Raw genomic sequence first — 13,211 nt, 5'->3', positions numbered from 1 at the left:
GTATGTTAGCTCACATCAACATCTTTTGAATTCTAGTATATTGTAAAGTAGTAGCACACAATTTACGCTAATTCTCATTCACAAGTCTTGCCTCTTCTTTAGTCTATTATCAAAAAATGCCTGGCTCCTGAAGGAGAATTTCCATGAGAGTCCCATGAGAGTAAGGCAAGGAGAGTGTGAGAAACGAATATTTATAACCGCACCTTATTTTATTTAGACAACGAATTCACGCACAGCGCAACACCTGCTCCACGCATACGTGAATTAGGTTGTATCAGTACAGTCTAGGTTTCTGATCAGGTAACAAAGAACTTAGAAACCTTAAAACAACAAAGTCTTATTATCGAGTTATGCCGTAGTAGAGTCAGCTGCGAAAGCTGATGAAGGCATCACTAGTTGGGACACTGTCAGTTGCTGCCTCAGCTTGCAGAAGATTCTGGATGATGCGGAGCCAGGAATTAAACGTTCCAGCCCAGACGCGGCAAGATCACATCCGCTGACAACTCAATGGTCAGAGCCAGTTACGGGGTTGCTCTGACCACAAAGAGGATGTAAAATCAAAGCGTAAGCATATGGTAGGAAGCTGGAAGTAGTGTGAACAGCATAAATACTTTCACAATGAGTCATCAAGATACACACAGGGAAGTACGAGCGGCTCTGAAGAGCAAACTCTGCACTTTTGCCATGCTCAGTAAGGGAAAGCGCTCCCGAGTGTCTCCCTTCACCCACAGCAGTCTGCTTCTCAGTTGCATGGTTTTTAAAAAATGAAAAGTTCTGTTACTTTTGACAGAGCGACTTCACATCTTCAAATAAAAAGAATGGACCGAAACTAAGCCGGTGTTTTATATGCTCTTGAATAATTTAGAAGGAATTTTTCGTTAATTCTTGACAAACATGTACTCGACGCTGTAAATGCACATTCTTATTTTTTACTGGTCGCACATGTCCTGCCTGAGGTCACTCATCAATCCTTCCTCTGTTCCTAATTGGGGTGAGTTAATAGGTTATATTGTAAATAATATTCTTAACACGGCCATTAATCCTGTCTCCAGTTCCGTCCCGGGAACTGGCGCCGCCTGGCGGCCACCCAGCGCACTACGCCCTTGCTCGCCGCTGAGGCGCAGGGGCCGAGCAGACGCGGAGCTGAGCGGATCACCCCAACGTCCCGCAAAGCCCGGTGAGAAGTATTTGCTTTCGCAGAACGGCAGGTGTGAGGACGGGGCTCTCCAGGTGGCCGAGTCGGCAGTGGTGGGATAGACGCAGCGCGGGAAGCCAGACCGTCGGTCAGCCCGCGGCCTCCCCAGAACCAGAAGCTGACCCTTTCCCACCCCGCGTGGGGCTGCGCCGCGGAACCCGGCCGTGTTTGCGCACCTTGCAGGCTCAGAGCCGCTGGGCCGGGGGGCCTGCTGGGCGGCGCCGAGTGAGTGCGTCAGGAGCGCGCGTCCCAGGTCCCCGCAGCCGGCGCCGAGTGAGTGCGTCAGGAGCGCGCGTCCCAGGTCCCCGCAGCCGGCGCCGAGTGAGTGCGTCAGGAGCGCGCGCGTCCCAGGTCTCTTCAGACTGCGCCCAATGAGTGTATCAGTGAGCGCGCTTCCCTGTCTCCCCAGGTCTCCTCAGACGGGAGGAGGAGGAAGCCAGTGGTTGCCGAAAATGTCGGGCCGCGGGCCGGAGACCCAAAAAGCGGCGGCAGGGTGTTGAGCGAGTGACGGTCGCCGGCCTCCCAGCTCAGCGCAGATGACCACCCCCCTTTCCCCGCCCCGCCTTCCCTGCTGGTTGCGTCCTGATCCCAGGCCGCAAACCTGCAGGTCGGCGGTCTGAGAGCCCAGGGCTCTTCAGGGGCTGCCCCACATGGCTTTGGGAGGTCAGAGAGCTTCGCCCACAGGTCCTGTCCCATCCCAGATAAAACAAGAATTTCCAGAACTCAGAATGAGGCCTGTGCTGGATTCTGATCGAGCAAGATTTGTGGCTGACAAGGAGGAAGGTGGGTCAGATTTGGGGAGGGGCGGCTAGGGGAAGCGGTTTCTCTTCACCTCCACTCTGTAGGGATGGTGTCTCGGGCCTGTGGATTTACGGGAACTACACTTGCGAGGGTTTTGGTCTGTCCTGTGATCCTCGGAGAGTCCAAGTCTGAGAACAGCGTCCCACAGTGGACAGATACGGAGCAGAACAGGCAGCTGGTTGGGAGAAAGATGTGTCAATTTGGGGTCATTTTTTACATCCCAGTCTCAGTAGGGAGAGCCTTAAACTCGTCCAAGAACCATAGGGACGTCTACAAGAGTCCTGGCCCATTTTGGATCACCCAGACGTTCCTAGCCTAAGAAGAAAGTCCCAAAGTGGACCCATCAGTTGAGGGTAGCTGGGTCTTTCCTGGCTCCCAGACTCGGTAGGGAGAAACTCCAATAATGACTTCTAGATTTATGAAGTTTCCCCCAGAAGATGACAAGGCAAAGACCCAGTGATTCCAGGAGTGAGAAACAGACAGAATGGAAGCATAACTGGTAGCTGGCTGAGAGGGGTTTAACGGATTTGACAGTCCTCAGTATTACCAAGCTTAGGGTCTTCAGGGGACAGCAGGGAAATCCGGGTAGTTTGAACTAGCATGGTAGCAATGGAGCCGTTGAGAACTGATCACATTTGCAGTATCTTGTAGGAAGTGCCAACGAGATCTGCAGCTTCGTTAAATGTAGGGAATGTGGGGAAGGGAGGAATCAGAACAACTTCTAGAATTCACATTTTAACCCTACACTAATTACTCCTTGAATTGCAACTTCTTATCCCAATCATCTCTCATCCCACTGTGAAATCTATTATGACACATAATAACTTATCTGTATTGAATGTTTTTTGTACCAATCACTTTTATTTGCCTTACATGGGTTATTTCAATCTTCATAATATCTGTTGCTGTTGTTGCCCCATAATATTAGTTGGGTGGCTTTTCATCTTTTTCCATTCTCTTGATCAATTTATGTAACATAAATGTTGTCGCTTCCTTCATTGTTTGGTAAAACTGTCTGGACTTAATACTGTTTTTAAGTGTAGATCTTTAACTACCTTTTCAGTTTCTTTTGTATTTTTTAATTCAGGTATTCTAATTTTCTTGGAGTAAGTTTGGTAATTTGTATGAAAAATTAAACATTTTTTTCTACATTTGCAAATATATTTGTATATTTACATCTTTCAGATATCTTCTTATATATACTGTGGCTGATATTGTGCTTTTTCAGTTTTAACTCTTTCTCTTTGAAGAAAAAGACTTTGGTTTTATTGATTAATTCTATATTTGTAGGGTGGATAGGTATAATCTATTCCATTGATTTTTGCTTTCATCCTGATTTATTTCTTCTACTTCCCTTAGGTTTTTCTTGTGGCTCCTTTATTTGCTTTTTAGTTAAAAGTTTAATTATTTTCAATAGTTCTTATTTTCTCATTAATACGTTTTAAAGCTTTGAATTTTCCTTTGACCACTTTATATAGATTTTAATATATAGTGCTCCCATTGTTTATTTCTAAAGAGTATGTATTTTTATTTTGATAATCCCTTTAATCCATGTGTATTTTCCTAAGAATATAGATTAAGGAGAGTGTTTTAGTATCTTATTGCATTATGACCAGTGAACATCTTCTCTATGGTTTCAGCTTTTTCCACACCTGTTGAGATTTCATTTGCCATCTCACGTATAAGTCAGTTTTTATCAGTGCTCCATGTGAATTTGAAAATGTAACTTTCTTAGTTTTGATACAAGATGGGGAAAAAATGTAGTTACAGTTAATCATATTAACCATGTTCTTGAAATCCTCAATATCCAAAATAAGTTTTAGTCCACTTGATCTACCAGTTCCTGAGAAGGGGATATTAAAGTCATCACTATGATTGTTGACTTAAAAATTCTTGTATGCACACTTGTGTGAGTTACATTTATGTGTGTCTGTGATAAGTGCAAACAATCCATCATCTCTCTTTAATGAATGGCTGATATATGAAAAAGAAATATCCCTCTTCTAATGCTTTATACTATACATATTTAAACCTATATTTTTCTAACATATAGTAATCTTACATGGTAATCATATCTATGTTCTCTTGAATATAACATATATCCAGCTTAACTTTTTCTTCTCTGTTCTTGCCATCTGCCCTGGTCATCCATGTTGACATCATTTGGAACCAGAATTCCAGGTTTTCTTTTTAATTTGCTTGATTCTAAGCTTACTGAGACTTAGCAATATGTTTTAGCAGGTACATTCCACCTTTTGCTTCTGGTATGCCACATTTCCTCCATAGAGTCTTTTTATAATTCTTGATGGAATACAACTCTAGTAATTCTTTTAAGAGAGTCTAAAAAACACCCATATTTAAATATCAGTTTGATTGGATAGAGAAGTTTAATTTCAAAAATTCTTTTCTCTAGATATTTTTAGAAATACTACTTCAAATTCTTATATCAAGTGTTGCCCAAATGAGAAGTCCAGTATAAATTTAGTTTCCATTCTTACTCATTTCTTCTGAATGTTTTTAGAATTTTTCTCCTCAACTTTTGTGTTCTGAAATTGTATCTCCATGTCTCTAGGTGAAGGTCCTTTTAATTCATCCTGTTTTGTATTTAATGGGACTTTGTGGTCTGAAGATGCAAGTATGTATTGTGTGTATTGTTGCATAAAAAGCAATATGATATTTGTGGCCACTTAATTTAGAAGCTCAGATTCCTGGACAACACAGACTTCAGTGGTATAAAAACAGGATTTATTAGGAAAGTAATCAAAAGATTTTTAGAAATGAGACATAGTTACATCACCAGGTGGGACAGAACCAACACCTGAAGAGGAGCGCTGGGGAATCCCAGAGACAGCATTCAGGGTCAGACTGGGAAAATCCTGAGCAGAGCGCCCCCTCTCCGATGAGATTCCAAAGTTTAACTGCTTGCATGCAGTTGATATGGTGTTTTTACACAATAGTGGCCAGATTCCAATTAGCTTGCATGACTTGGCCCAGGTGGTCCTCTGGGAACTGGCTAGGGACCGAGAGGCGTTTCCTGGGACCTAGATAACTTTATTAAAGTACGTCTCCTTCTGGGAAGATAGCCAGTCCTCCCAGCTGGAGTGCACATTTTAACCATTCAGCGCCAAGGTCATGGAATGGTCCACATCAGTTGAGCAGAGCAAACTTTACAAACTCAGTTTCCCTTTTCATTCGGCCTTAGAGTTTGGTCTGTTTACGATGTAGGCTGTGGTTATTTTGGGGGTAAATTTAGTATATATCTTTTTACTTGAATATATAGAGAGATATTATATAAAAATTAATAAAATTAATAAAGGACCAAGCACTAAAATATTTGTATGCAGGTACAGATTTAAAAAGCACATGGTCTGGGGCAAGAAACAGAAAACATCACCCAGCCAGTACAGTATTAGATTGACAGATTAAGCAGAGTATATGGAACTCCAAGTTGTGGCCCACACTTTGTGGAGTTTTCCATTAAGTGTTTGCCAAAGAGTACAGCAGTCAGAGAACAAGCAATAGAGTAGGAAAAGATGCTATTATACCAGCCAGTGTTGTTAATACTGAATGCCAGGTACCAGTGAGAAGGTCCCCCATGACTGCAAAGGGTGTGTATGACTTTCACTTCCTCACCTATTTCTTGTAAAGCATTCTCAACAGAATTTTGATTATCAGGGATATATACACAACATTTTACATGTGTAATGGCACAAGTTCCTCCTTGAGCAGCTGTTACAATATGTAAAGCCATTCTGTTTTGTAAAACTACTTATTTGAGTAGTTTCAACTAGCATTAAGGTTAAGGCTTGCCTAGTTTGATTAAGAGCACGAGCAGCATGTGCAGCCAAAGCTTCAGTATCTAATTCTGCTTTGATAGTCCAGCCCCTGGAAGGAATATGGTTAGAGGATAAAACCACCAGGCAACATGTTTTTCCCTATGCCATCAATGGTATACTGTGTTCCAATTAGAGGGAGCTTTAGATAATGAAATAAGAGTTTTTTCTTTGATATAGGGTGGCCCTCAGGTAAGTCATCCGTCCAATTAGTGAGCAAATAAAGATACCCATATTGTCTACACACCCACATATCTCCAGGGATGTCGGTCAGTAGGGCAATCACCACATAATGATGGCCGTCCCACCATTTGTTAAGGGTAACCGACAATATAGTGGTATTACAGAACGATTTAGGGGCCCAAGTGCCACCCACTGAGGATCTTCCCAGTAGTGTTCAACACATCGTGGTACTTCTCTTAAATTTACATGTTCGGCTGTTGGCCATCCAAACCAATTCTGTATAGATACCCCACTGGGGGAGGAGGTTTGTCCATATTGTCTAATTTGTTAACAGCTCATCGTACTTCTTCCCAGGCTGAGGAGCTACAATTTGTGTACCCTGGCCAAGTCCAGTTCTGTTCAGTGGCTGATGCTATTTGCCACGGAAGTCCTTCAGCTGCATCTGGCGGGAACTCAGCACAGATCCAGCAGTGAGAGACATGCTCTCGGGCACAGGTATGCGCCCACAATGCCAGGCTATTAGTCATTCCTCTGGCAATCATCCAGTGGAAGATGATGAATTCTGTATCATACTTAACTTACAAATAAAAAGTTGATTAGTGGGCAAAATTTCTATGTTGTGTTGTCCTGAGTATGCTTCTACTGCAGTGTTATTTATTCCCTCTGCAATAACTTCTACAAGTTTCAGTCTGTCTTGTGGATGTTTTTTCACCCATACTTTAGAGCCAACCTTTGTATTTGTAGAGCCAAAACCATTACTTTTGGTAGTGATATTGGGGGGCTGCTGCAACTGTTCCCATTCCCCCTCTTTTATATGGTTTTACAGCTAACTGAGCTATTCTATCTTGGATCATTACATATACTGGTTCTTTAGAAACACTGTAAAATAATACTTTTATTTTCCCACATAATCAGAGTCTTTCATTCTGGCCGTAATTTGGATGCCTTTTAATGCTAGATTAGGCTGTGGGAGAATATGTCCAAAATAATCATTAGGAATTTTAACACCAATTCCAGTACATACAGTTTCTGTTTTATTAGAATCAATCCACACCTCTCTTAGTGGCATATAAATCATTACCTGTTGCACCCAAAATTCCTAAACACAGGGCTTGGGTTTCTGGAGTCAGAACCCACCATTTTAGGGTTACTCCTTTGTATTCATTTTTTATTCATAAATTTGGAGTCATTATTTGTGCCAGTGGAGTGGAGTTCCCTAAAGGCCAGTTATTTAATTGCTGCAATGCAGTAAATAAAGTATCTCTCCAATTTTTGTATGAATTTTGTCCCAATTTGAGCAATTTTTCTTCTAATAGGCTGTTCATTCAATCAACCCGGCAGCTTGTAGATAATAAGAGACATGATATATCCATTCAAAATTATGTTGGTAGCAATAATTACCTATTTCTTTTCCTTTAAAATGTGACCCATTATCACTTTGAATTTGTAAAGGGAGTCCATAATACAATGTAATAATTGTAATAATATCTGAGGTTTTACAAGTATTTCTTTGGTGGCACGTTGGTATGCACAGGTAACAACACTACACGGGTACGTATGTATTGACACTCTCTATTACAAGGCAATGATCCAGTATAACCAGTTGGCCATATTTGAGGCAAGTATTCCTCGAGGGAGTGTTTCTCTCACCTATTCCCCTGTTACTATTTTCGGTATTGTTTGTAAAGCATCTTTTTTTTTTTTTTTTACAAATTTCACACTGATTTTTAATCTGATATGAAACATAAAAAGGTAAATCAATCCCTCTGGCTTGTGCCCGCCTGTGCATAGCTCGTAAGCCTAAATGTCCAGATTGCCAACATACCTGTTGTGCAACAGTGGAGTCTTCTTCAGTAATGATACAGCAGTTTTTGCCAATGCATGTGCAATAGCATTATACTCAAGTTTGGGTGAATTTAGGGTCAAGTGGGCATCTACATGAAAAACAGATACAGTAGTACATTGAACAATTTCCCATATTCCCATAATGTTTTCCCCCATAATTCCCTACCATGTATTTCCCAATTATTCTGTTTCCAGATAGGCATCTAAGTAGTTAATCCATTGGCCACTGCCCACAAGTCAGTAAATAAATGACATTCACCTCCTTTTTCTTAACATTTGATGCACTGCTTTTAGTTCTGCCAAGTGACTACTACCTTTGTTCTGTTGTTTCTAGAGTAACTTTAGTTTGGGGCTTATAGGATTCAGCCTTCCATAATTGTGTTGCAGTAAACCATGCATGTTCTTTTTGTTAGGAGGAAGGAAGCATACCCTTGTCCCCATTGTATGGGAGACTTTTGCTTAACCTTTGGTTCTGGCAATGGATTGTCATTACCATTGCTAGTAGCCACTTGTTCACATAAATTGTTTACTCCTCCTTTCCTTGCTTTAGCTCTGTTCTGCATATACCATTTCCGTTTTATAATGCGAACTTCTTGTGCATGTCCTATTTTGTGAGATACAGGAGAGCTCATTATCCAATTCATGATAGGGATTCCAGGGCGAAGCAACATGTCAAGCCCTAGAGTCATATGTTCAGTTTCAGTTAAGGCCCAGTAAGCAGCTGACAATTGTTGCTTGAAGGGTATATAATTCACCAGAGGAGGGCAGCTTTCTAAACCAAAACCTAAGGGAACTCTTTTCCACTCCTGTTGTTGCCATATACTCCACTTAGCATATGAATCCTGCACAGTTCCATGAATTTCTACAGGTTCTTGTTTCATAGGCCATAAATCCAGGGCAGTCTGGATTGCCATCTTTGCCTCCTCGAGGGTTTTGTTCTCTTTTTCTCCCCATTCAAATTCATATTTCTTTCTGGTTATTTTATATAAGGGCCTTAAAATAGCACTCAAATGAGGAATGTGAGCTCTCCAGTATCCAAGTAACCCTACAAATTTTGTGCCTCCTTTTTATTTCCAGATGGGAGAAAATCTAGAATTTTCTGTCGGGCTTTAGGCTTTATTTTTCTATGTTCCTGGTTCCAATTTATTCCTAAGAAGTTTACTTATTGTGCAGGTCCTTTTATCTTAGCTGGATTAATTTCCTATCCTTTACTCTGTAAATGGGCTATCAAGTCTTGCAGTTTGTTCTACTAGGTTTTGATTCTGTGCTTGAAGCATAATGTTATCAATATAATGGCTTAATTGGATACCAGGTGGAAGGAGAGAAGCATCTAAATGATCAGCTACGGTCCAGTGACAGATGGTGGGGCTACGTAAATATCCCTGTGGTAACCAGGTAAACGTATATTGTCAGCCTTGCCAAGTGAATGTGAATTGATTCCACTGTAAAGGATTTATTGGAATAGTGAAGAACACATTAGCTAAATTAATAATGGCATTCCAGTGCCACTTGTACTTTATGATACTATATTCATAGTATCATAAATTTTCATAGTATATATTCATAGTATCATAAATTTTCAAAGTATCATAAATATTCATAGTATCAGACACTGCTGCAACAGGAGGAGTTACTTTGTTATGTTCTCAATAATCAACTGTAATTCACCAAAAATCATCAGATTTGCATATGGGCCACACAGGAGTATTCCACTAAGTGGTGGTGGGAATTAATACCTCGATGTTCACATATTCTTGGATGATATTCGTTATTTCCTCTTTTCCTCCAGGAATCCTATAATGTTTCGTAGTAAGCACTTTAGTTGGGGTAGGTAATGTTATGGGGGTCATATGTACTTTTCCCACCAGCACTGTGGATACCTGTAAGGCTCGTACTGCAAACTGATATTTTCCATCAGGCAAATGTGCAGTCATTTCCCTTAGTACATCTACCACAATGATATATTAAGGTATTGGAACTACAACAACAGAATAATTTCACTGTGGCAATTGTACAATTTTCATTGAAATGTTACTTATTTGGCTTTAATTTCAGCTTCACCAAGACCAGTTATAATAGGAGCACCTTTGACTGTAGAAGGATTACCATATATTAAGGTGGCCTCTGCCTCAGTGCCAGTAAGGGCTTTAGTAACTGTAGTTGATCCATTTTTCCAATATATAATTAAATTATATGAGGGCAAAAATCATGTCTATGCATTTCTTTGATAGACAGTGGGGCTTGGCCTCATCTCTATGTGTGAAAGAAAGGGGCTAAGTCAGGGTATAGAGATGCCGAGGGAGCTGGAAGCAGATCTTCTGCCTTGCCAGGAGTAGGCACATTATCAGTATTCACTTCATAATTATAACTCGGTTTACATTTTTCTTTATACATTCTCCTTATCTCACTATTTGGCAAACCATCAGTACTCTCTCATTTGACCCCAGCTTTTAGTAGGGCTTCGAACATGTCTCTGCAGAGGACTCTATTACTGGTATCGGGGGACCAACTCCCATCATGTCTCTTGGTCTCTCTTCTCCCTGTATGCCAGTCTCTCATGTCCCCCAACTTTGCCAGTTTACCCAGAACCTCATTAAGTGGATGGCCTATGTATTAGCTAGAGTTCTCTAGAGAAACAGAATCAGCAGGAAATATCCATAGATATAAAATTTATAAAAAGTGTCTCAAGTAACTGTGGGAGCATAAGAGTCCAAGGTCTGTAGGGCAGGCCACAAGCTGGTAACCCTGATGAAGGTCCTCAACAAACTCTCAGAAGAGGCTGGCTGAACAGCCATGGGAATATAAGGGTCCAAGGTATGTAGGGCAGGCCACAACCTGGTAATGCCAGTGAAGTTCCTCATCAAACATTCAGGAGAGGCTGGCTGGTGGGAATGGAAGAGTCCAAAATCCGTAGGGCAGGCTATGAAGCTGGTGATTCCAGTGAAGGGTCTGGACAAACTCCACAGGAGAGGCTCTCTGGCTGAAGCAGGAAGAAGAGACTCTTTTGAGTCCTCCTTAAAAGGCTTCCAGTGATTAGATTAAGCATCACTCATTGTAGAAGACACTCCCCTTAGCTGATTACAAATACAGTCAGCTGTGGATGCAGCTGATGTAATCATGATTTAAATCCATGAAATGTCTTCATAGCAACAGACAGGCCAGCACTTACCTGACCAGACAAATGGGCACTACCACTGGCCAAGTTGACACATGAACCTGACCATGACAGCGTTTCCCCTAATAATAAAGTCATTATCAGGTGTTTATATGCTGGAGGTGCCATCTTAATGAGAGCATTCCTTTGTGAGACATTAACTGTAATAAGATGGTACATATCGGCCTCCCCTATAGTGATGACTGACTTCATAACTTCCTCTTTCAGTCTCTGCATAGCGTCTTTCAAAGCGTACCAAGGCTGATCACTTCGTGGCCACATGTTGTCAGTAGGATACTGTTTATTACATCCCCATGAGGCCAGAGCCAGTAAGCTAGAACTTTCTCCAGTCTGCTGACTAAAGTCCCAAAAGCAGTTTGTATGAAGGAATTAGTTCTAATTCCTCCAAATTTTATCAATTGGCATAGTACTGCACCACTCCTCCAGCCCTGCATCAGTAATTCCGACCATCCAGGCAATTAATGGCTCACCAGTTTTCTAAGCAAGACAGCTAAGAATGTCAGTTAATTTTTGTTGAGTAAAATCTTCTATAGTGGTTTTGAAAGTAACCTGATTGCCCTATTTCTCTTCTTTTTGCCTTTGTATTGGACGAGCTCCTATTTCTGGGGGATATTTACTCTTTTCTTCCTGATAAGCCTTCTCATCCAAAACATCCCAGTCTTTTTCATCATCATCTGTCTCATCCCATGTATCACCATCCCACTTATTGGGGTCCCAGTCCACAGTAGCAGTTGCTCTCACAGCATGTGCTTTCTTTTTGTTCACTCTACCTCGTCTCTTGTATATTTATATTGGGCCACATGGACTGCGGCTTTTTCAGCTACTGATAGATAATTATGAACTTGATTTCCCAAAATAAAATGTTGACACTGCAACCTGGACAATTTCCCCTGCAATTCTGCCAATTCCTTCTCCTAAGTAACTTTTTCAGAAATTGCCTTGTCTCTTTGTTCACACATTTTCCTATATGCTGTTAATAAAGCCCATCCTCTGACACACTCCAGCCATTTCTTTCTCTTTTTCTATCAGAATACTTCCTAGACAAAGAGTAACTTGAATAGGCTCTCCCTGTTTAATTCTATTTTCCCCAGTCTTCACAGGGTCCCTTGCATTTTGCCCATTCTCTCGTGAGCGAGAAATTCTCACGAATTCCAAGGATTTCTTGGCCTTTCACTTTAGACTCAGAAGACTTTTTCAAAAATGGCATCATTTCTTAACTGATGTCCACAGCTTGTGACCCACAATTAATTTCTTAGTGTTACTTGTGTGGAGGCCGTGAGCCCTTTTGTCAGATATTGCTAACTACCTCGCCAAGCTCATAAGAAGGCTTTCAACTAGCATTTGCAACAGTGAAAATGCAACTAAAGAGGAAAAAGAAAATGGCACTTTTTGGTTTTTATGAAGTTTCTGATATTCAACAATTTTGAGTAAATCCTGAAAAGGGGTTAATGAATCACAAATTCTCAAATGTCTTACAGCAGTACAGAGTACAAACCAGGGAGAAAAACATTCAAATCTGAAACAACATTCTACATACAAAAAGGACACGAAAATGGCAACTATGAATCTATTAAGAATGGTGCTAACAAAGCATTACAATATTCAGAAGAGCACAGTCCCTATTCTCTCATTTTTTAAAGCTTGTCTTATTGACATTTACCACTATGAAGTCATGTTGAAATATGAATCCTGCCGACTACACCAATTTTGTTGCACAAAAGGCAGCATGATATTTGTGGCCACTTAGGCTTGAATTCACAGGTGGCCCAGAATTCAGTGATATAAAAACAGAATATATTAGGAAAGTTTTCAAAGACTGTTAGAAATGAGACATAGTTACATCACCAGGTGGGACAGCACCAACACCCGAAGAGGAGCGCTGGGGAATCCCAGAGACAGCATTCGGGGTCAGACTGGGAAAATCCTGAGCAGAGCGCCCCCTCTCCGATGAGATTCCAAAGTTTAACTGCTTGCATGCAGTTTATATGGTGTTTTTACACAATAGTGCCCAGATTCCAATTAGCTTGCATGACTTGGCCCAGGTGGTCCTCTGGGAACTGGCTAGGGACCGAGAGGCGTTTCCTAGGACCTAGATAACTTTTTCAAAGTATGTCTCCTTCTGGGAAGATAGCCAGTCCTCCCAGCTGGAGTGCATATTTCAACAATTCAGCACCAAGGT

The sequence above is a fragment of the Tamandua tetradactyla genome, chromosome 4 (genome assembly GCF_023851605.1).
Source record: "Tamandua tetradactyla isolate mTamTet1 chromosome 4, mTamTet1.pri, whole genome shotgun sequence".
In the NCBI taxonomy this organism is placed as follows: Eukaryota; Metazoa; Chordata; class Mammalia; order Pilosa; family Myrmecophagidae; genus Tamandua; species Tamandua tetradactyla.
The sequence above is the reverse complement of the archived record's forward strand: the minus strand, read 5'-3'. Positions refer to the sequence as shown.